The sequence below is a fragment of the Gopherus evgoodei genome, chromosome 2 (genome assembly GCF_007399415.2).
Source record: "Gopherus evgoodei ecotype Sinaloan lineage chromosome 2, rGopEvg1_v1.p, whole genome shotgun sequence".
Classification (NCBI taxonomy): Eukaryota; Metazoa; Chordata; order Testudines; family Testudinidae; genus Gopherus; species Gopherus evgoodei.
The window spans coordinates 101,477,655-101,503,188 of NC_044323.1; the positions used below are offsets into that span (position 1 = coordinate 101,477,655).

Genomic DNA, 25,534 nt, shown 5'->3' on the forward strand with positions numbered 1-25,534 from the left:
ATCTAATTTTATTTCTGCATCAAATAGTAGAATCTGTAGAAGAATAAAAATGATTCATGGCATTATAAATTACGTAGCATTGATTGAGAGAGCTGCCACCTAAAATGTGTTTAAATTTATCAAACCTAGCCCGAAGACCAAACAAGCAGGGAAGCAGCTCTCAAAGAGTTAGGACTTGCAGAGAGGGGATGGGAGTGAATGGTGTACACAGTGGGTTCTTCTGTTGAATTCATGCAGCTTAAGTGATAATGTTAGGGATTAGAAATGGGGATAGTAGCGGTAGAAGCCAGGAATGGCAGCAAAATGTGTGACTAGATGGAGGTGATGAGCTACCTTATTCCAGTACGCTCTAGGGAAGAACCTCAGTGGCTCAGAGAGCAGTAGTATGTATTTCAGAAGTGCTCTGTTAAAGAGATCTTATACATAAGTAGTTAACAGAGAAAATGCCAAAGGATAGTGCTCAAGAATATTTAGTGTAGCTCTGGGTTTAGAAAGACCAGTATAATTTGTGCATTGCAAATGGCTTCCTCTATGCAGTTCTTGACATGTAGCTGTTAATATGCTGTCAGAATAATACTTAGCTTTTCTACATTTCTTTTTATCCATAGATCGCTAAGCACTTTACAAAGGAGGTCAGGGTAATTATAACCATTTTACAGATGGAGAAACTGAGGCTCAGAGGTGTGAAGTGACCTGTCCAAGGTCATAAATAAGGTCAGTGATAGAGTCAGGAATAGCAGCCAGGCCTCCTGAGTCCTGCCCAGTTGCTCTTACCCAACTTCTGCGGGGTTGTTTGCTCTTCATACACATTTCATGTCATGTCACCCTTTTCCTGAGTCTCCCCAGAAAAAGGCTTCTTGTTTTTACAGGTTTGTGTATGTTCATCTCAAAACTTCCAACACAACGTTTTTTGTTTTTTCTGAGCAATAACATCATTTAAGCAGATCACAAGAATTGTAAAATGTAAAAAAATTGGCAAAACCACACTTGCGGCAGCAAATCCTTGGCCTACGTGTTACCTCATCTAAACTAGTTCACGATCCATAATTACAATTATTAAACTGTAGCTATCAAAGCTTTTATAGATTCATGGATTCATAGACTCTAGGACTGGAAGGGACCTCGAGAGGTCATCGAGTCCAGTCCCCTGCCCTCATGGCAGGACCAAATACTGTCTAGACCATCCCTAATAGACATTTATCTAACCTACTCTTAAATATCTCCAGAGATGGAGATTCCACAACCTCCCTAGGCAATTTATTCCAATGTTTAACTACCTTGACAGTTAGGAACTTTTTTCCTGACGTCCAACCTAAATCTCCCTTGCTGCGGTTTAAGCCCATTGCTTCTTGTTCTATCATTAGAGGCTAAGGTGAACAAGTTTTCTCCCTCCTCCTGATGACACCCTTTTAGATACCTGAAAACTGCTATCATGTCCCCTCTCAGTCTTCTCTTTTCCAAACTAAATAAACCCAATTCTTTCAGCCTTCCTTCATAGCTCATGTTCACAAGACCTTTAAACATTCTTGTTGCTCTTCTCTGGACCTTCTCCAATTTCTCCACATCTTTCTTGAAATGCGGTGCCCAGAACTGGACACAATACTCCAGTTGAGGCCTAACCAGCGCAGAGTAGAGCAGAAGAATGACTTCTCGTGTCTTGTTTACAACACACCTGTTAATGCATCCCAGAATCATGTTTGCTTTTTTTGCAACAGTATCACACTGACTCATATTTAGCTTGTGGTCCACTATGACCCCTAGATCTTTCTGCCATACTCCTTCCTAGACAGTTTCTTCCCATTCTGTATGTGTGAAACAGATTGTTCCTTCCTAAGTGGAGCACTTTGCATTTGTCTTTATTGAACTTCATCTGGTTTACCTCAGACCATTTCTCCAATTTGTCCAGATCATTTTGAATTTTGACCCTGTCCTCCAAAACATTTGCAATCCCTCCCAGTTTGGTATCGTCTGCAAACTTAATAAGTGTACTTTCTATGCCAAATCTAAGTCGTCGATGAAGATATTGAACAGAGCCTGTCCCAAAACAGACCCCTGCGGAACCCCACTTGTTATACCTTTCCAGCAGGATTGGGAGCTATTAATAACTACACTCTGAGTATGGTTATCCAGGCAGTTATGCACCCACCTTATAGTAGCCCCATCTAAATTGTATTTGCCTAGTTTATCGATAAGGATATCATGCGAGACCGTATCAAATGCCTTACTAAAATCTAGGTATACCACATGCACCCCTTCTCCCTTATCCACAAGACTCATTATCCTATCAAAGAAAGCTATCAGATTGGTTTGGTTTGACATGATTTGTTCTTTACAAATCCATGCTGGCTATTCCCTATCACCTTACCACCTTCCAAGTGTTTGCAGATGATTTCTTTGATTACTTGCTCCATTATCTTCCCTGGCACAGAAGTTAAACTAACTGGTCTATAGTTTCCTGGGTTGTTTTTATTTCCCTTTTTATAGATGGGCACTATATTTGCCCTTTTCCAATCTTCTGGAATCTCTCCCGTCTCCCATGACTTTCCAAAGATAATAGCTAGAGGCTCAGATACCTCCTCTATTAACTCCTTGATGCATTTCATCAGGCCCTGGTGACTTGCAGGCGTCTAACTTTTCTAAGTGATTTTTAACTTGTTCTTTTTTTATTTTCTTCTAAACCTACCCCCTTCCCATAAGCATTCACTATGTTAGACATTCCTTCAGACTTCTCAGTGAAGACCGAAACAAAGAAGTCATTAAGCATCTCTGCCATTTCCAAGTTTCCTGTTAGTGTTTCTCCCTCCTCACTGAGCAGTGGGCCTACCATGTCTTTGGTCTTCGTCTTGCTTCTCATGTATTGATAAAGTCGTCTTGTTTCCCTTTATTCCCATAGCTAGTTTGAGCTCATTTTGTGCCTTTGCCTTTCTAATATTGCCCCTGCATTCCTGTGGTGTTTGCCTATATTCATCCTTTGTAATCTGACCTAGTTTCCATTTTTTATGAGACTCCTTTTTATTTTGCAGGTCATGCAAGATCTCATGGTTAAGCCAAGGTGGTCTTTTGCCACATTTTTATCTTTCCTACCCAGCGGAATAACTTGCTTTTGGGCCCTTAATAGTGTCCCTTTGAAAAACTGCCAACTCTCCTCAGTTGTTTTTCCCCTCAGTCTTGATTCCCATGGGACCTTACCTATCAGGTCTCTGAGCTTACCAAAATCCGCCTTCCTGAAATCCATTGTCTCTATTTTGCTGTACTCCCTTCTACCCTTCCTTAGAATTGCAAACTCTGATTTCATGATCACTTTCATCCAAGCTTCCTTGTACTTTCCTTCTATTTTGCCCTTATAATTATCAGTTCTTCATTTTTATATTTCAATATCATATTAGGTATGTGTATATCATATACCCCTTTAATCTATTATTTGGGGGGAACTTACGGAAAACACAATGATTCTTTAATGTCAAGATGTCTCATATCTCTAGACATAGGTTTTCAAAGGCCTTTTTAATTCAAAGTCTTTTTTTTGTTTTGTTAGTAAATCATCACCAAAAAAGTCATTGCTAAGCCTTCAAAATGCAATACAGGAAAACTACCTCAATTTTAGAGCCTTGCTATTTAGTTGCTTTTAATGGTATCCAAAAGGGATATCTGTGAACACTGGAGCTTCTTCAGGGCCTCATGCACAAACTTTAAAGTAGCTGCAAAACTAGACAAAGCATGACAATCAGAATTGCTGTACTAAATACAGCAATGGGTAAGGATGCATACCTAATTGATCAGCACTTACTACAAAGAATAGATATAACTAAAGTCTCAGATGCTTTAGAGAAATGCTTAGTGTTTAAAGGAAATGAAATACACAAGGTCTGTTTTCAATACTCAGTGAAAATGAAAGTCAAACTAGATCAATAAGCAGCCAGTTGGTGCTACTTAGCCTCATCATGCACATTTGGATCATTAAGAGGAACTTATTAGAGTACAGTTTTAGGTACTAAAGATTATTAAGCCAGAGCAAGACTGAGTTGGAACTTACATATACATTTGATATATGCTGCATCTGCAGAAGATGTACAACATGTGCAAAATAAAATCAAATGCAGGGTAAAACAAAAACAGAGCAAAAAGGCAAGCAATATGTGTACTGTGGGAGAAATCATGTAAAAGGCATATGTCCAGCAAATGGTGCCAGATGCTTATTGCATATTTTTGCAAGATCCTCTTTTGCAATCAGTGACTGAAACAGTCCTATAATGTGCACCAGAAAGATGACAGAACTTCACCTATTTGTTATACTATGTCCTGAGTATACAAAATCACTGTGTACACACTCTAATTCAAGCCCATGGCTTCATTATGCTCTCCTGATGGTGTCTAAAAATCTCAGGGCTTTTGTTATGGCCAAATATACCTAGACCTTCCCTGACAGGTGTTTGTCTAACCTGGTCCTAAAAACCTGACAGGGGTTCCACATCCTCCCTTGGTACCTATTTTTATAGTCAGAAAGCTTTTCCTCATATCTAACCTAAATTTCCCTTGCTGCGGATTAAGCCGTAATTTCTTTTCCTACCTTCAATAACCACGGAAAACAATTGATCGCTATAGCCCTAAACATATTTGAAGAATATTATCAGGTTTTCCCTTCCATCATCTTTTCTCAAGAAGAAACAAGCCCAATTCTTTCAACCTTTCTTCACAGGGCAGATTTTCCAAATCTTTACCATTTTAGTTGGTATCCTCTGGACTCTCTGTAAATTGTTCACATCTTTATTTAAGTGTGATACCCAAAACTAGACACAGTACTCCAGCTGTGGCCTCACCAGTGCCAAATAGAGCAGGAAATTACCTCCTCTGTCTTCCTTCCAACACTTCTGTTGTTAACCCCAGAATGTGAGCCTTTTTTAGGAACTATTGGGTCATATTGAATTTGTGCTCCATGATATCCCCCAGATGCTTTTCTATGGTATTGCTGCCTAGCTAGTTATTCCTCACTTTGTATTTGTTCACTTATTTTTTTTCCTTCCTAAGAGTAATACTTTGCACTGATCTTGATTAAATTCTTCTAGTTGATTTCCTACTAAATCTCCAATTTATCAAGGTCGTTTTTAATTCTAATTCTGTCCTCCAACATACTTGCAGCAACTCCCAGTTTGGTATCATCCACAAACTTTAAGCATACTTTTCACTCCATTATCTAAATAATTAATGAAAATATTGAATACTATCAGACCTAGGACAGACCCTTGCGGGACTCTAGTAGATATGATCTCTGACAGTGAACTATTGATAACAACTCTTTAATTTTTTTCCAACTAGTTGTGCACCAGTTTCAACCAGTTGTGCAATATTTAAATATATTGAACAGAGCATTGATTCTGTGAATTCACAGTTCTAGTTATTTAAACAATTGCTTATGTTGAAATGGTTATATAGTGAAAAGAACGAGGAGTACTTGTGGCACCTTAGAGACTAACACATTTATTTGAGCATAAGCTTTCATGGGCTAAAACCCACTTCATTGGATGCATGCAGTGGAAAATACAGTAGGAAGATATATACACAGAAGACATGAAAAAGTGAGTGTTGCCATACTAACTATAACAAGAGTAATCAGTTAAGGTGAGCTGTTAGCAGCAGGAGGAAAAAAAAACTTTTGTGGTGATAATCAGGATGTCCCATTTCGAACAGCTGACAAGAAGATTTGAGTAACAGTAGGGGGAAAATTAGCATGGGGAAATAGGTTTTACTTTGTGTAATGACCCGTCCACTCCGAGTCTTTATTCAAGCCTAATTTAATGATGTCCAGTTGGCAAATTTAATTCCAATTCTGCAGTTTCTCATTGTAGTCTGTTTTTTAAGATTTTTGTTGGAGTATTGCAACTTTGAGGTCTGTAATCGAGTCACCAGGAAGGTTGACGTGTTCTCCAACTGGTTTTTGAATGTTATAATTCTTAACATCTGATTTGTGTCCATTTATTCTTTTGCGTAGAGACTGTCCGGTTTGGCCAATGTATGTGGCAGAGGGGCATTGCTGGCACATGATGGCATATATCACATTGGTACATGTGCAAGTGAACAAGCCTCTGATAGTGTGGCTGATGTGATTAGGTCCTGTGATGTATCCCCTGAATAGATATGTGGACAGAGTTGGCAACAGGCTTTGTTGCAAGGATAGATTCCTGGGTTAGTGTTTTTGTTGTGTGGTGTTTGTGGTTGCTGGTGAGTATTTGCTTCAGGTTAGGGGGCTGTCTGTAGGCAAGGACTGGCCTGTCTCCCAAGATCTGAGAGAGTGAGGGATCATCCATCAAAATAGGTTGTAGATCCTTGATGATGCACTGGACAGGTTTTAGTTGGGGGCTGAAGGCGACAGCTAGTGGAGTTCTGTTACTTTCTTTGTTGGGCCTATCCTGTAGTAGGTGACTTCTAGGTACTCTTCTGGCTCTGTCAATCTGTTCCTTCATTTCAGCAAGTGGGTATTGTAGTTATAAGAACACTTGATAGAGATCTTGTAGGTGTTTGGCTCTATCTGAGGGGTTGGAGCAAATGTGGTTGTATCTTGGCTGTGGACAATGGATCATGTGGTGTGTTCTGGATCACAGCTGGAGGCAAGTAAGTACAGCAGTCAGTAGGTTTCTGGTATAGAGTGGTGTTTGTGACATCACTTATTAGCATTATAATAAGTGGATCTCTTTTGTGGACTGGTCCAGGCTGAGGTTGATGGTGGGATGGAAATTGTTGAAATCCATGGTAGAATTCCTCAAGAGCTTCTTTTCCATAGGTCCAACCCAACACAGCCAACAGAGAATTCCCAGCTACCAGAGCCAGCAACATGGAGAAGGCACCTTTTTGATGAACTTCTCTTGCTTGTGCTGTGTCAGGAAACTGGCAGCACATCTGAGAGGCACTAGTGGCAGTTACAGTGGCATTTTCTGGTCCACCAAAGGTGGCTGATGGATTTCCTGATCTGCAGGAGGAGGAAGAGGAGTACCCTGGCATTGCAGACTCTCTCTGGCAGATGTTGCTCAGTATAATTGGCATAGCGGATGATGCCCCCGAAATAGACTGCTGCTTCTGGTGCAGGTCTATGATCACAAGTTGTTAGGACCACACCGTCATGCAAACTTGGGATGACCAGCAGCGGGCCAGAACTTTTTACATGAAAAAAGTAACATTTCTGGAGATTTGTGAGCAGTTGTCCTCACCCTCCAGTGTAAAGAGACACATCTGAGGTCACCCTTGCTAGCTCAGAAGAAGGTTGCTATTAGGGTTGCCAACTTTCTACTCGCACAAAACTGAACATTCTTGCCCCACCCCTCCCCTGAAGCCCTGCCCCTTCTCCAAGGCCCTGCCCCCCCTACTCACTCCATACCCTTTCTTCTGTCGCTCGCTCTCCCCACCCTCACTTGCTCATTTTCACCAGGTTAGGATGTGGGGTTGGGTTGTGGGGGAGGGGAAGGACTGCAGCTGGGGGTGTAGGCTCTGTTGTGGGGCCAGGAATGAGGGATTTGTGGTGCAGGAGGGACCTCTGGGCTGGGGATGAGGGTTTTGGAGTGTGGAGGGGGCTCTGGGATGAGGCAGGGGGTTGTGGTGAATGAGGGCTCTGGCTGGGGGTGCAGGCTCTGGGGTAGGGCTGTGGATGAGGGGTTGGGGCGTAAGAGGGTGCTCTGGGCTGGGACTGAGGCATTCAGAAGGTGGGAGGGGTATCAGGGCTGAGGCAGGGGTCTAGGCCATGAGGGAGGTGGGAGGACTCCTGCTGGTGTGCGGGATCTGGGCTGGGGCTTGGAATGTGGGGTGCAGGAGGGTGCTCCAGGCTGAGGGAGGAGGTCAGGGGATGCAGGCTCCAGGGGGTGCTTACCTTAGGTGACTCCCAGAAGCAGCAGCATGATCCCTCCAGCTCCTACGTGGAGGCGTGGCCAGGTGGCTCTCTTCCTTGCTGCCCTGTCCACAGGTACCGCCCCCGCAGCTCCCATTGGCCATGGTTCCCAGCCAATGGGAGCTGCAGAGCCTGTGCTTGAGGTGGAGGCAGCATGTGGAGCCTCCTGGCTGCCCCTATGTGTAGGGGCTGGAGCGGGGACATGCCACTGTTTCCAGGAGCCATGGAAAGCCACGATCTGCAGGGAGACTGCCTTGTCCCATTGCGCTGCCGACTGGACTTCTAAAAGCCCAACCAGCAGAGCTGACCAGAGCGGCTAGGGTCCCTTTTCAACTGGGCATTCTGGTCAAAAACTGGACACCTGGCACCCTAGACGCTATGCAGAAGAGTGTTGCTACCCCAGGCTGCTACAGGTCTGTTGTCAACTGTGAGTAAAGTGGTAGTGGAAGTTTCTGCGGCAACCAGGCATGTGGTTTATCCCGAAGTGGCAGGCATTAAAGATATTCCAGAGATAAATGCTGGCTTAGGGAGAATGGGGTTTCCTAACTGTGGCAAGGGTATTGATGGGACTATGCGCCCCTAGTTTACCCTCCTCAAGCACATGAGTACATAAACTGCAAAGGGCACTACTCCATTGTTATGCAGGGGCTGGTGAACCACAGAGACAGATTTATGAATGTCAGTGTGGGCTGTACAGAAAGAGTTTACAATGCCAAAGGTTTTTTTGCCACTCGGGAGTCTACAGTAACAGATAGGCTGGAACATTATTCCCACCAAATAACATTGATATAAATGGTGTTACTGTCTTCGCTGCTGCTCTCAGGCAGAAGGAGAGCTGCGTATGTATTGACATATGAACTGCTATACTTAGAGGAATAGTAAATAGAGGGATACTGTTTGCTTTGTAATGCTTTACTCCTTAACATGTTTTAGCACGATGTGCTGCACTCATAGCAATATATTTTCTTGAAAAATAAAACATACTTTATATGTTCTAACGAGGCTTCAAACAGTAACCCACTTTCACAGTCTTGGGCAGCTGCCATTACAAAACCACACCCCAAAAAAGGAAGAGCATGAAACAAGGGGATTGTGCTGGATATTAACTATCTCAGCATGTCTCCTTACCCCCTTGCCCACCCCATTCTCCTGTCCCTTCTTTACACATTTGCCCCTCAGTTTGTGGCATCAGGGCTGCTTGGGGGGGCAATTTGCCCCAGGCCCTGGGCCCCCCATGCGAATATAGTATTCTATAATATTGCAATTTTTTTATGGAAGGGGTCCCCAAAATTGCTTTGTCCTGGGCCCCCTGAATCCTCTTGGCAGCCCTGTGTAACATGGGATGGGGATGGAAGTTTACACCAGAAAGTGGACCTGTGTTAACGCAGTTGCAGGGCAAACACAACAGGAGGTTTGCCTTGGCTCAGGCTTGGGTGCGCATTGTAGTGTAGACATACCTTTGTGTTTCTCATCAGGAATTTGTGCTATATCCACCATACACAATGACTGGCAATAAAGATTTCAAGAACATTCTGTGCATCAGAGTAGCAAAATCATCTATGATACTGCTTGCATCCCCAGGATATGGGGACGGAGGAAGTCTACTATAATTGTGAGTACTCTGGACTACTGAGCTAACAGCAGTGAGGTGACATGGCAGGCTATACTGGAAAAATGGTGGCCTTTCACAGCTCTGTGGAGGACTGACCTGTGTATTTAGAGAGGCTGGAGCAGTATTTTGAAATAAATGGAAAAATGTGTAGTAGTATTCTTGAGCATGACGGGAGGAAAAACATACCATTTAGTATGCAGTCTCATCACCCCAGAGAAACCAGCAAGCAGAAGGTTTAAAGAGTGCAAATTGTTTAAGAGCACTTGGCACTCATGACCCTGATGATAACAGAAAGGTTTCATGAGCGGAATAAGCTTGAAGATGAATATTTAACTCTATTGTAAAAGAGGGGAAAGATTGTTGGAACACTGGTTTTAAGGATGGGCTTAGCTAGGACTTAAGACAGATTTGCATTTGGACTGCTTAATGAAACATCTCAGAAGAAGCTGTTAACTGAGGAAAATCTTTTCTTTTAAATGTTCTACTCCAATTTCTACTGCAATGGAAACTGCAGCAAGGTATGCAATAGAACTGCCTACTGGAGCTAAAACAGAAGTAGGAATGCATAAACTATCTGTAACCAAGGTAAGAGCCAGTCCACTCAGATACACGTTATCAGTGTGGAAAAGGATTCCATGCTCCTTCTGGTTCATGATTTTAAAGATGCATATTACAGAAGCTGTAATTAAAAAGGGCATATCCATGTGGTTTGTCACCCCAACAGAAATAAGGAAGAGAGCAAATCAGGGTAGAGAAAAGGGAATATTGGTGTACGCACTCTATAGACACAGGCAGTAGTGAGAGTGGAATAGCCAGCCTGGATATCTATAGTGGGCTGTCTTGTCATTGTCACCCTATGTCACGCTGCCTGTTATGGGACACAGTCTCAGCTTAAACTGCCAGAATACAGGGCATGTACTCCCAAATATTCTCTCATAAGATGTCACTAAGCCAAGTAACAAATGTGTGCTTCCAAAATACTGTAGTAGTAGTTATGAAGCCACAGACAGTCCCTTTAGCTCCTCATGCACCACCTAGATAGCTAGACTTCTGTGATTAAACAATTATTAAAACCAGAAATCACATATTGGGTCCTTCAAATTCCAAAGAACCAGACGCTTATCCCAGGTCAAAATATAGTTCAGATCTTACCCTAAAACCACGATGGTAGCCAGTCCTTTAGTAACCTAAAATCTAAAGGTTTATATATAAAATAAAGGAAGAGATACTACATGGTTAATGTGAATCATATACATTAGTTGATTTCAGAGTTTGTAGAACAGGATAACAGCAGTGATATTAAGTCTTCCAATTTGAAATAAGTCTCTCTGGATCACCCAAAAGTTTGGGGGTCTTTAGTCCATTGTTCAAAACTCTCCTTTGTTAGCAATCATAGTCCAGACATGTGGAGCAGGAAAGAGGCAAGCAGATGATGCCACAATCTCCATTTATGCCCTCAACCCACATTATGTGGAAAGTTAGTCTCCAACATGGAGTGAGGGAATCACGTGTACTACATGCCCTGCTGAGTCACTGGGCCTCCGTTGTCCATATGCGCTCAGGCATGTGAATGTTGGGACTTCCACAGAGACAGACACATAGAATATTTTTGGCTGGAGCCTCAAAACCTGAGTCCTGAAATAAGAGTTCAGATTTGAAGACAGTAAAGATCCCAGAGGAGTGCCAGGCATCACTGTAAATTCTAGGTTACAATCACACCATAGTATACTATTAACTCCCTACTCTGTCTTAAGACACATTTGCATCTGAATTCCAAAATCACATGGGTCTCTTTGCTGCCAGACTGAATTGCTAGCTCCTATCTAATTTGCTGTCCACTATCATGCCTAAATCTCATTACCATTACTCTTTGCTAGGTTTCTTCCTCCTATTGAATGTGTCTGTTGGCTTAATTTTTACAAGCTATATTAAGCATACATTTTCCAAGATGTATTCAGCTGGTTCATACATTATCAGTACAGTACAGTGAAGATGAACAGGAATGCCAAAAGGTGCATCTTGTGTCTCCTATTCCTTCTACAGACTTGCTGCTAATCAGGGGAAACGTGTACCAACTCCCTAATGCTAATGGGAGCCTTTGTGCTGTTTGGCTTGAGCATCAGACATGTCCCTCTTCCTATACACCATGCTCTCTTGGGGGATGCAGTGTGTTCACTAGTGTGCTAAATCGATGTCACTACTGCACTCTTGGATACCACAGAGGTATTGTGCAGGCAGCAGGGAGCTATTTAACCCTTCCCCTGCCAGTCTCTACTTCCATGCTATAGAACACCAATAAGCACGATTTTTGCCTTTACCCATCTTCAAGATCCCAGGGTGCCTGCACAGCTACTTTATATTTTACAGTGTAACCTGTCAATATACATTTCACTGTAATGGTCTTGAACAGATGGAGTTTGGCTTAAGTAAAGCAAAATTGAAGTCTGATTGTGTTAAAACTAACTGATCTTTTCAGGCTGTATTGATATTGATTTTGATTTATCAGAGGGGTAGCCATGTTAGTTTGAATCTGTAAAAGCAGCAGAGTCCTGTGGCACCTTATAGACTAACAGACGTATTGGAGCATGAGCTTTCGTGGGTGAATACCCACCTCATCAGATGCATGTATTCACCCACGAAAGCTCATGCTCCAGTACGTCTGTTAGTCTACAAGGTGCCATAGGATTCTTTGCTGCTTTTACATGCTCTGTGTATTTTATAATCCTTCACAGAAGCATGTCACAGAATGGAAAATCCTGTTTATGATCTATGAATGTTGTGGCAAACTTGTAAAATGAAATGTTGCTCTATTAAGTAAAGTGATATCCACTCTTTCTCCCTTCACAGTAGGTATAAAATACAGTGTTATAACGTTCATTATAAATACAGTCAAGTCCTTATGTCATTTTCACTGAGATTTTGCAAGGAAAATAGATTTTGTGGATTGGGTTGTATTGCCATGAATCATTGTGAAAAATGATGTCTGAGTTCTAAACTGAAGTTTGGGTATATTCTGACATCAGTTTATCTCTAGATCTATGCAATTCTACCAGTTTTCAAAAATTGAAAAAGGAGACTTGAAATATTTCTGAGAAATACATCAGTGTTCCATGACTACATTTTGTCATATTCACGAATGAACTATATCTTTTCACTGGGAACCTGATAAAGTCTCCATTGGGCAAACTGCAGATATGATCCAGGGAGATTTTAAGAACTTATTTTTTATTATAATCATAGTAATACCTAAATGTGTGTAGTCCATCAGTACAATGATTACATTTCCATGCTCTCTCGCTTTGTGGATTCTGGAATGACTCTGAAATCCAAAGCGTGATGCATGTGCTCATGAGCAGATTGGACAGACAGTCATTGGTGAGCATCTTGGTAGCTATAGCAGTAGTATGATGCTTTTCCCTTGCAGCTAATATAGATTATTTCTGTCTTCAAAGGTTTGAAAAGTTCTGAGTATTGTGTGTTGCCATACTGATCTATTTAACACAGCCTTCTCAAGATCCTTCGGTTTTACTGCTGTTTTTGCTGTCCTTGTAGCGCTTTCTGGGATGGCCTTGATTTCAGTGTCCTTATGCCAATTGGCCATAGGAAATTTTTTTGGGGAGACAATATTCAGGTATCCTAATGGTGTGTCCAACCCAGCGCAGGTGGGCTTTTATCAGCATGGCATCAATGCTTACGGCATTTCACTTTTGGAGAATCTCCAGGTTGGTAATTTTATCCTGTCAGCAGATTCCCATAATGGCACGCAGAGACCGCATATGGAAGGCCTCTAGCTGTTTGATATGCCATTTGTATGGTGTCCAGGTCTGACCACTGTAGAGGAGAGATGTGAGCACAAAAGAACTATCAAGTTTTATTTTTATTGAGAGGGTTATGTTGTGAGATTTCAGGACTTCATTATGTAACTTTCCAAATGACTGAGAAGCATTCTGTATCCTGTTTGTGATCTGTTTATCAAGAGATCCATCCTGGGAGATATTGCTGCTGAGATCGGTAAAACTGTCAACTTGCTTTAGTTGGTTTCCACTAATAGATATGCTAGGGGATATGGCGCAGAGTGGTGAAAATGATTGGTGCAACACCACAGTTTTCTCCAGGTTGATTGTTAAGGCCAAATTGCTTTGCTGAAGCACCAAAACTATCTACAATGCACTGGAGAGCTCCCTCTGTGTATGCTAGTAGGGCACAATCATCCACAAAGAGTGATCTTATTAGTAGTTCTGTTACTTTGGTTTTTGCTTTAAGCCTTGTAAGATTGAAGACTAAACCATCATGTCTGTATCTGATGTAAATGTCTCTGTTGCTCCCATCTGTAGCATGGTTGAGAACTTGGGTGAAAAAGAGGTTGAACAGTACAGGGGCAAGGACACAGCCTTGTTTGACTCCATTTGAAATGGGAAAGGAATCAGTGAGATCTCCATTTAAAAAGTACCTGAACTTGCATCCCCTCATGAAATAAACGAATGGTCTTTACCAGTTTTAGTGGCCGACTAAGATTGCTGAGCATCATCCATAATCCTTTTCTATTGATTTGTATCAAATGCTTTTGTCAGATCAAGGAAAAAAGTGTCTTGGGTAGATTGATTTCATCTGTCTCAGAAACCAGTCAGTTCAGGAGAACATTAACAAAGATTTTTCCAGTGACAGGAGAGTGATCCCACGTTAGTTATCACAGACCATTTTTCTCCTTTTATTCTTAAATAAAGGAATAATTGTGGCATCTTTGAAGTCTTGTGGCATTGCTTCACTGCCCCAGATGTCAGTAAGGATCTTCTGTAGTGTTGTTTCCACTTTTGAACTTGCAGATTTATATATTTCTGCCGGTATTCCATCTCTGTCAGAGGACTTTCCTGAGCTCATCAAACTGATTACCTTTTCTATTTCTTCAAGTGAGGGTGATGAGTCAAAGTGGTGCTGAATAGGCTTGTGAGACATCAGATTAACACTTGTTTCAATTGAGGATGGTCTGTTCAGTAGTTAGCTGAAATGTTCAACCCATCTCGGTTCCATGCCATGTTTTTTTGACTGTCCTGCCGGCAGCCATGATGAGCAAACCTGTGCCCACCTGTCAGTGTCCATAGACTAGCTTCAAGGAATCAAAGAATTTCTTTGGTTCATTTGTTTCTGCATACATTTGAGTGTATTCTGCTACCTTCTCCCTCCATTTATCTTGTATTAAGTGTAGTTGTCTTTGTGCCTTGCTTTGCAGGTGTTTAAATCAGTCTCTCTTTGAGGAGGACTGAATATCATTTTGCCAGATTTGGAAAGCCTTTTTTTTTTTTCCTTTCAAGAGTACTGTGATTTTTTTCTCATCATTTTCATCAAACCAGTCAAAGTGAGCCCTTTTCTTCTATCCAAGGACATCAGTTGCAGTTTTTTTGTACTCTCTCTAAATTCCTCCCATGAGACAGGGTTGTCACCAAGGCTGGTTTTTAGTGCACTTTGTAGCTTGTCTCAACAGGATGCATAATTTAGTTTAACACTATCAGGGGATATCTTGATTGTTTTGGGGCATTTCAGGATACAATATGTAGGATACAATATGTGGATACAATATGTAGATTCAATAGTGACCTAATCACTCTGTGATCCATCCAGCATTCTGCTCCACGCATGGCTCTGGTAATCCTGACATCCCTTATGTCACGTTGTCAGAAAATGATATAATCTATTAGATGTAATTGTTTAGATCTGGGATGCATCCATGTAGTTTTATATTTGTCTGCTTGTCTGAATATGGTACTTTGTAATTGTCAGGCTATGTTCTGCACACTTGCTTAGGAGTAGGAGGCCATTTTCGTTCATTTTTTCCCAATGACACCTTGCCAATTTCTTTACCTACTCTTGCATTAAAATCTCCTAGGATGATTAGTTGGTCACTTTGTGGTGTTGACTTGATGAGACAGTTGAGATCAGAGTAGAACCAACCCTTAGCATAGTCAGGATTTGTTAAGGTGGGCGCATATGCACTGATGATGGTAGCAAATCGTGACTTATTTAGCGGTAACAGAAGTTTCATGAGGCTTTCATTAATGCCTATTGGAAAGTCTTCAAGACACTGAAAGAATTTGATCTTAATGGCAATTCGCCTTAATGGATTCTGTCTTCATGTGGTTCTTTTCCCTTCCAAAAGAAGGTGTAACCACCAGCCGGTCCTGTAATAATGCCATCATCTGCCAATCTAGTTTCACTGAGCACAGCAATGTCAATGTCATACTGGGTTAGCTCTTCTAAAAGGAGAGCTGATACTTCTAGATTTGAAAGTACGTCTTTGTCATTCTTCAAATATCAGTTCAAATGAAACCATAATTATTTGGATAACAATTTCCTAGCATAAAACATAAAAATTTACTGTCTAGATAAAATCTGAACAATTAAGGTGGTATTTCTGTGCTACACAAAGTATCAAATATTACTTGCAAGAAAATGGAAATCCCATCTCACAAGACACTTCAAATTTTTTTGTAGGTGGAGTGGAAAGGAATTGTTGCAGACTGGTTAAAAAAAAAAACAGAACAAAAACATAAAATATGTGTTTGTTTTTTTTTTAAAGAAAATATTTTTTTTTTGTGAGAGGCTTCCGAGAAAAATCTGTTTCAGGAAAATCGGGATACCCAGGTGCTCTGCCTCTCTGAACTCAGGGGAGGCATAGTACCCAGGTTTTCTGCCTCTTTGGCTCCTGAAGTTGCAGAAAGTGAACCTGCAAAAAGTGAAACTGATGAGCCTTCCAGGGGGCAGGTGGGGAGCCATCACTGTGATTTTTTTCAAATTTTCTGTCAGGAATGTTTCAGCAAAATTTAAAACTTGCTACAGGAAATTTTCATTTTGAAGAAAGGACTCTCCCTCCCTCCCTCCCCCCACCCTTTTTTTGGTTGGAAGATCAATCTGATAAAACATATTTTTAGGCAGCTCTAGGAACAAAGGACCTATGCTGGAATTTTTTCAGTCAGAGTTGACTTTAGAAAACAAGAGTGGGGGAATCTTACAATTCCTCCATAATTATCCTGACCATATTTTAAAATCTATTTTGCATCAAATGGAAAAAGTGTTGAGATAGTATGAATTATTTTTCACTAGAAATTTCTCCAAAGGGGGACCTAGTGGAATGTGATGTTTGCAAGTCATTACAGGAGAGAGATTCTATGTTAACAGTGGATTTTTTTTAAATCAATTTTTATTCAATTTTTATTTTTTAAAAAACTAAATCTATATTTAAAATTCAATTTGAAATTGATAACGTGGTAAGGCATAATTTATTTAATCTATTAAATCATATACATTACATTTTTTTAAAAAAGCAGTACATGTTTGTCACTGAGTTTTAAAGGAAGTCAGACCGCTGAACCTCTAGAAGTCACTGGGTAAACACCTGGAACCGGAGTTTGTTGAAGTGCAAAATCAACCTTTGACAACTGTAGTCTCTCTTTTTTGCAGGTTCAGAGAGAATATTTTCTTCACTCAGTGTGTTCAGCTAGTTCAGTTCAATGTCTACTTCATTCAGAGTTAAGAAACCCATTGGGAGTTGAAAAAGTAGGAAAGCTTATTTTCCTTTTCCAGTCTATGAATAAAAATGAGATGGAGGAGATCTACTAGTATTAACAACATCTTGAAGGACATGGTGACCAGAAACAGTTAATTTCACTAACTACAGAGTATACTTCTTTATTTAATAAATCAGTTTGTTTTAAATATAAAACATATTATGATTTTTTTCCCTTGCGTATCCAGCACACTTAGGATATTTTTATATAGATAGCTTTAAAAATGTTCGTTTTGTGCATTTTTAATTGTTTGAATTTCTATCCTTATAGAGCTTGAGAGAAACCACAATTAATCAATCTGATAAGAAATTAATCATTTGCCATTTTCTAAGTGTAAAAATTAAGAAGCTGTATAATTGCTTAATATGTAATTATAGTGATCCTCTTTGTTAAGGTTTTTCCCCCACTTTGAACTTTAGGGTACAAAAAGTGGGGACCTGCATGAACACTTTTAAGCTTAAGTACTAGCTTAAATTTGGTACGCTGCCACCAGCCAGAATTTAGTGTCTGGCACACTCTCTCTCTGTTCTCTGGGAAACACAGATACAAAACTCGTTGAATCTTAAAACAAAGAGGAATTAACCATCCCCCTCCTTTTCCTACTAGACTTTCCCCTCCCTGGGTTGCCTTGAGAGGCTTTACACCACTCCAAACTCCTTGGACCTTAAAACAAGGAGGAATTAACCACCCCCACTTCTTTCCCCCCACCAATCCCCTGGTGAGTTCAGACCCAATCCCTTGGATCTTAAAACAAGGAAAAATCAACCAGGTTCTTAAAAAGAAAGCTTTTAATTAAAGAAAGAAAAGGTAAAAAATTACTTCTGTAAAATCAGGATGGAAAATGCTTTACAGGGTACTCAAATTCGTATAGACTAGAGGGACCCACCTCCCCTAGCCTTAGATTCAAAGTTACAGCAAATAGAGGTAAAAATCCTTCCAGCAAAAAGACACATTTACAAGTTGAGAAAACAAACATAAGACTAATCTGCTTTGCCTGGCTACTACTTACAATTTTGAAACATGAAAGACTGATTGAGAAAGATTGAGAGCCTGGGTGGAGGTCTGGTCACTCTTAGCCCCAAGAGTGAACAACGAACAAAACAAAAAACACAAAGACTTCCCTCCACCAAGATTTGAAAGTATCTTGTCCCCCTATTGGTCCTCTGGCCAGGTGTCAGCCAGGTTTACTGAGCTTCTTAACCCTTTACAGGTAAAAGAGACATTAACCCTTAACCATCTGTTTATGACACTCCTATATTGCAAAAAGAAGCACGTAATTTAGAGTAATAGCTATACTTAATTGCAATTATATTTTGCTGGCTACCAACCAATGAGAATTAATCTTTTTTTAGCAAAAGAACTAAAGTACAAATGCAAAACTGGATTAACATGATTATTTAAATTAGGATTTTCTGTTTGATTCAAATCATTATTTTAATCCATTATTTTAATTGTTTAGATTTAAATCAGTCCATCCTGATATATATCACACATACACACAGCATGCAGACTTAATTAAAATAATTATCTAGAGTCCAAATTTATAAAAACAGGAAAACCCATGATAGTGACAGGATATAGCCATGAAATTCTGAGGAATTTTCAGTTTTTATCAATATTTTTGTATTCTACATATTGGCAAATCTTTGAAAAATAAAGAGTGATTTAAAATTAAGTTTATAGGGTTTATCATCTTGTCATGATTGTAGAGTTATAGATTTGATCCAGCTCTGAATGACTTCAGTAGCAGTAGTACTGAGACGTGTGTGCTTGGAGATTTTCTCCTTTCTTCCTTCAATAACAGCAGCAGGCAGTGCAGACAGTGCCTGGAGCTGAATTAGTGGATGTGTGCGTAGTCTGTCAATTATTTTGTGTGATAAGCTGCTGGTGTTCCTGTTCCCATTTATTTAAGTGCTTTATCCATTATTTTGTATAACTTTTCATTCTGCTTCGGGGAAATACTGTTCCATTCCATGTGTGACTAATACATGGGCTTCAAGAAGAGTCATAATTTCTTACCCTTTTGCTAACCATGTTTTTAACTGTTAAACAAAATTGAACAAATAACATATGGAAACAAGTATGTTTCTGAACAATTGCTTTGGCACAAGCACATTTTTGTTTTTAAATGGTCTCTTCCTTTATTTTCTTCAACAGCATCTGCAGGCAGGGCCAGCTCCAGGTTTTTTGCTGCCCAAAGCAGTTTAAAAAAAAAAAAAGCCGATTGGCAGCACTTCAGCGGCAGCTCAATTACGCCGCTTCATTCTTCAGCAGCAATTCAGCGGCGGCTCAAAGAGGAAGAGAGGGACTGAGACACCTGCTGCCGAATTGCTGCCAAAGACCTGGATTTGCTGCCCCAAGCACCTGCTTCCTTTGCTGGTGCCTGGAGCCATCCCCCTCTGTGGGGATGTCTTTTTTTATTTTTCAGTTAGGCCTTTTTTAAGTTGTTTTTGCCCTCTCTTGTGGTGTGATTTTGGTTACACACACCCCTACTTCAGCAGCTGTTCTCTTTTGTTTAGTAGGGTACAGATTATTGTCCCCATCTTCGTACAGCTTTTTGTCATCTTACTGGAGGAATTAAATTCTGGCTTCACTGAAGTCAATGGGAGTCTTGCTGTTAACTTCAGTGGGGTCAGGTTTTCGTCTGGGTGCTTAGTGTAGGATCATCCAGTGCTCTATATTGTGACTACTGTGAAGTTTCAGTCTGCAACAAGATATCCTGTTTACATCCTTATTGTTCAATAAAAAATTTTCATGCTTCAAAATTATTAGCTGTCTTTGATCTGTAGTAAACAGGAATTCTCAGAGCATGATTGGAGTTACTAGTAGAGAAGGAGGGTGGTGTAGCATGACTTGTTTGTGCATACTGTTTACATTTTCCAAGTTCGGGGTGTGTTCCTAAATTCATGCTGAGGCCTCAATCTTGCAAAAATGCATTTTTGTCGTTAGTCCGAATAGTAGTCAATGAGTCTGCTCAAATGCATACAGTTAAGCATGTGTGAAAGTGTTTGCAGAATTGGGGCACTGGGCAATTAAAGAAAAGTGGTCTACTTTTCAAAGGTGTATGCACCTGCAGCTCTTATTCACTGCTCTGCATTATGGATTAATCTTGCAGTAAGTGGATTCTCAGCTTTTTGAGTGGGGGAAGATATGCTAGGTGTTAGGTAGTCATAAAACAGGAGTAAATTGCTGTAAGGCAAAACAATGGGAATTCAACTTAATGCTGAGCAGTAAGAGCTGTATCCTGAAAGCAACTAATAATGTGGTAGTATCAAGCAGACTCGCCTCTCTCAGCTAAATACTGCAAAGACTTCAGTGGGCTGTAAGGATCTAAAAGAATGAAGAATTTAGTCAGTTAAGTTTGTTCACGGTAACCTCAGTCAAATTACTCTCTGGTGTAAATAGGCCAAATTCCCACTAATTTCCATTGGAATTTTGCCTGCTTATGCCATGAGCCGAGTTTGGTCCTTTCACAATGCCCATTCAGTGCAAACCGCACTAGTTTTACACACAATTGGCAAGTTTTTCTTTGCCACTTAAGCCATTTTCTTCTGATCAGCTTACCTCAAACGTAAGCTAAACTATAGTTCACATCTCCACTCAATTTAACCCAGTATATCCACATTAATAAACCAAACAAGTGCATTTTTCCGTATAGTTAAAATGGAAAAATATTACCTCTTCTCTTATAACATGTATTTCAGTTCAGTGAAGCTGATTTTATGCTTACTAAAATAGTTTAATGCCGAACATCTTACAATTAATATGGTAATTTTTAGCTCCACACTCAATTTATTTGCTAATTAAAGATTAATCACTTAAGTGACAAGACATTGTAGAGGAAATGTATAAAATATATGCAGCTCCAACAAGAATGCATTATCATTGATATATAGAATTTATCATTCTACTTTGTCCAAAGGCTTCTTCTGGCTGCCTTCGCAAAATTCAGGAACGTATTTTGCTAGAACTGATTGAAAAACGGTGAACATATTTTATTAAAGTTTTAAAAAAAGTTCATGAAAAAACTTTTAATTTCAAACCGTTCGAAAAATGTTGACCAGTTAAAATCTACTGTTGAGCATTTTATAAATATGGAAACATAATTTACTGGATTGTTCCATAGCTGCAGCTAAGCAAGGTACTCAGATTTCTTTTTGGTCTTTGCTTGGACTCTAAAATATAACATGTTGCTTATCTAATGCTCCAGGTGCCCCAACACATCATTAATAATTTCATAAAATCACAGCAGCATTAATCATTTCAAGAGGAACTTGACCTGCCACCTGCAGAAACTTTTCTATCCTTTCATTGTTGTGGGAAGAATACCCTCAGCCCTCTCTCAGGTGTCTCGTGCAGTATTATGCCCAGAAAAATCTCTAAATTCTGGCTATTTCAGACCAGGATGGGAAAGCAAGTTTAAGTCCTGAAGGCCTCTCAGAGAATGTCCTGCCACCCATCCCCTATCCTTTATAATGAAGGGGATCCAGCTCAGATGCCCCAGTTTACTACAGCTGTGGCACCATGGCCTGAGGGGAGAGGCAATCATTCAGGTAGTGCTTTACAAGTAATAACCAACACCTTAAGGACTCTTAAGGCTATTTATGCATCTTTGGCCTCTGTTCAGTTGTCGAGTCCAAACAGTTTTTTCATACCTGATTATTATGCTGGATTGGGTAATCAGTGAGGTGGAAAAGAGTGAGAACTCTGACGTGAGGGGCAATTTCTACCAAGATCTGAGCCCTCTTTCACACTTCTATTAGGACTTGACATTAAGCTGACAGGGACCCCTCAGTGAGGAAACCTCTAGATGGCAAGTCTTTCTGTCACCTCGTGGTAAGAGTCATTAACTGGTGTAGATTGCCAGGCGGAATGTGGAGGGCGAACTGCCCCCCTTAAAGGGGGTGGACTAGGGGCAGCCCCAAGAAAATCTGCTCCCCTGGCAACAGTAGCTTCTTCCAGACACGGGTGAATCATCCTGGTAAGAATAGTCTCCCCCTGGCAAGGGATAGCCTCTCCCTGTGAAGGGTTATATCTTTTTAGTTATGGATAAAAGGAATATTCATACTCGAGTGATGCTGGACTGGGTAAACAATGCCCTTGCTACTGGTTCTGTTGCCCTGGCTGGCAGTGTCAAATATGTCAGGGGACTAATTCAGTTTGCTGGACCAATGCATAAAATATTTTTGCATGAGTGGTTACCTCACGAGACTGAAATATGTGATCTCCCTGTCAGATGATATGGGAGTGGAGAATTTTGGCTGGCTAGTGAGGATCAGGTTGGTAATTTATCATTTTTACCTATGGTTTTTACTAATAGCTTTTTAAATAATTTGGATGTGGACCATTTTAATCCTAGTTTTAAGTATTTAGAGCCTTTGGATGGTCCATATTTTAATTGAGGGCTAATGTTTATCCAACTAGGGAGACTTAACAAGAGGAAGAGAGGGAGTTGATACTATGTGTAGATGGTGCGGAAAGTTTAGGGAGACCATCCCACATATATCTGGACAGTGCTATAAAATTAAAGTTGCGTGGATTAAAAGACATTATAGAATAGTCTCAGCTGTGATTAATAAAGTTAGTAAACTTGGTGGAGGAAAACAATGGAACCACACCTTAGATATAGTGAAGGGAATTTACATAAGCCAGATGTTTTTGTGAAGAGTGATACTGTGGTTGTAGTAGATGTTACCATTCACTGGGAGGACAATTCTGACCATCTGGAAAGGGCCCAGAGAGAAGATTGACTACTACTCAGAGTTGGAAGATCTCAAAAAGAGATCCAGGAGTATAAGTATCCACTACTTTGGTCTCGTAACTGGGGTTTGTAGCAAATGGAGTGAAGGTAATAATCTTTTAAAGCTCCCGGAAATTGAGTGAGGTAAGAATTTTAAAGAATCTTTGCAGGCTTGTGCTATATGCCACTACTGATATGATCATGTTCAGTGACAAGTACTGATCCCAGACTCCCATTCCATGTAGCCTATTATTTCTTTTTCTTTTAGTTCTCTGGATTTTAATTTCAATGAATTATTGGTTGTCAATACCTCTGTATCCATTGGCTACTGGACTTTTATTGCTGGGACTGTTACTCTGGAAGAGGTGACAGTAGTTTGTGACTTGGTTGGAGGGCCAAGTCATAGAAAGAGAGGCCACTGTAGCACCAGAATGACCATCAGTAGGGGACACCAGATGGAGGGAGAACCCCTATGCCATGCTTGGCCATAAGGATGCTCTCTAGAGGTGAGTTAACTCCTTTCAAAGTCTGCATCCAAAAGAAAAGGTCACACTCTCCTAGCTAATAAAAGATGGAAAAAAGCTAATTGGGTTACTGCTATAATTGGGTTGTCAGACTGCAGCTGGGGAGCTAAAATTATCCCTAATTTGCAAACTGTAGTAACTAATGGCAGACATACTCTGTCAATCACTGGGGCTGACATGGCCATTTCCTCCAGCTGTTACCATGTAACAGTTTCATGTTTGCATAGCTGTAATTTGTGTGCTAAAGGAAAAATAGAGGAAAAAAGTCCTTGTGATGTGGGTTATAACCATCTTTATTGAAAGGAGAATTACAACACTTTTCAGGTTGAAAAATAAGCTGCTATTGCTGAAAAATGGATGGAAAAATTGAAAAGGATGATAAAGGATTATCAATTCAGATTAGTTTTCAGCCTACAGAGCTGCACTTTCTGCGGCATTTCCATGGAAATCACTTTACCCTGAATATTTAATCCCTTTCCCTGCCATTTTCCCCTACTTCCCTTTCTCAGGATGTGATGTGTAAAACTGTAGAGGACGATTTCTGCAACTCTAGTATTTAACACAGAAAAGAGAATTGTCCAACATTTCAGCACATAATTCTTGACATATAGATACAGTATACCTTGGGACAGTGCAAAGGAACGTTAAATACACACTGCTGTCTGCCAGTTTGATATTCTGAGGCACATCTTCACCTGGTGTAAAATATCCTATTTTCAGTTGTACTATGACAGCTTCCACCAGTTGTGGATCTGTCCGATCACTGATGGGTACAATACAATGACAAGTTTGAAATGACGAAAACTTCCACTGAATGAGTAGACGAAAAGCAATAATACTGAATGGTTGCAACATGTCTGAGATATGCTTTTAATAAGCTCAATATTAAATTGACATAATTATCCTGTATCCTGTTAGCATCAAATAAGACCCCTGAGCAGAAACTGATGCTTAACAGAAACTTCTGTTAATGGAAAACTGACACTTAAAAAGAGAGTGCATACCATTCACTGTGTATGTAATGCACATTTAATGAAACACTACATTAACTGCCTCAAATTATTTTCAAATACAAACTTTTCATCCATTGAGTTACCACCACACTCAGTAAAGTGGGTGCATTTTGTACTATTCATTTTCATATTCTACTGCTAGATTAGAAACTGCTACCTGAAATACTGGTCACTTGCGTCTACACTGCAGCTTGGGAGCATGCTTCCCAGGCTGGGTAGGCAGATGTGCTAGCTCCACTTGAGCTAGTGAGCTAAAAATAGCAGCATGGATGTTGCAGCACGGGCAGCTTGGGCTCGCTGCCGAATTGCAAGCCCTCCTGACCCCCTGAGTCACTGTTCAGGTGGCTAGGCCATGCCATCACCCAGGCCACAACGTCCATATCGCTATTTTTAGTGCACTAGCTCAAGCACAGCTAGTCCATGTCTGTCCGTCTGGGCTGAGAGGTTCACTCCTAGTTACAGTACAGACAAACCCCTAGATTAACCAGTATAATTTTGAGTACTCCAGTTTTGTATGAGAATAATACGAATTGCTCGATAACAGAAAGGAAACTATAGCAAACACCATGACAGTGAGGTTGAGAAACTGTTTTCAGATCAAGAATAATTTGTGTATCACCAATGCATTTTTCTTGTATGCAAATCTGGGTTATCTCTAAATTCCACTGGGATATGGGGTCCAAGCCCAGAAAAATGGATAACCCCCAGTCCTCATTAATTAATAAAAACAGAAGCATATTCATAATGCAAAGAAAACTTTATGGGGGCATGTCATGATCAGTGAAAGTGTAGTCAGAGGGCCCATGTTCCCTGGAGGTACTGTTGTTAAGGGCACACCAGGAAAACAGGGAGCCCGAGATGTTAGGCTCGAAGCAGTTCAGCTGCATGGAGAGAACGGTCCACAGGGTTTAATCGAGTTCTTCTTGTTCAGTGTAATCTGCATTCAGCTTCACTCTTTGCTAATGAAACATCACAGCAGTGCTGGAGCTGTAAGTTCCCTGAGGTTATGTTCTACACTGCTGCTGTGAGGTGTGATTAGAATGGGCAGACAGTTGTAATAACTCATCTTAACCTTGCATGCTAAAAATAGCAGCATAGACATTGGGGCACTGTTGACAGCTCAGGTTAGCTGGGACCCAAGGGATTAGGTGGGCTTCGACTTGGGTAGTTAACCCAAACCAGCACTACAGTGTATAAGCTGCTATTTTTAGTGCTC

General features: G+C 40.5%; 1 long non-coding RNA gene across 1 annotated transcript; it reads left to right on the forward strand.

Moving 5' to 3' along the window:
* Positions 1–5,607: 5,607 nt before the first annotated feature.
* On the forward strand, positions 5,608–24,808 carry LOC115644913. Its single transcript, XR_003998627.1, has 3 exons — positions 5,608–5,708; positions 16,554–16,556; positions 24,798–24,808. It is a non-coding gene; the product is annotated as an uncharacterized LOC115644913 (long non-coding RNA).
* Positions 24,809–25,534: the final 726 nt, after the last annotated feature.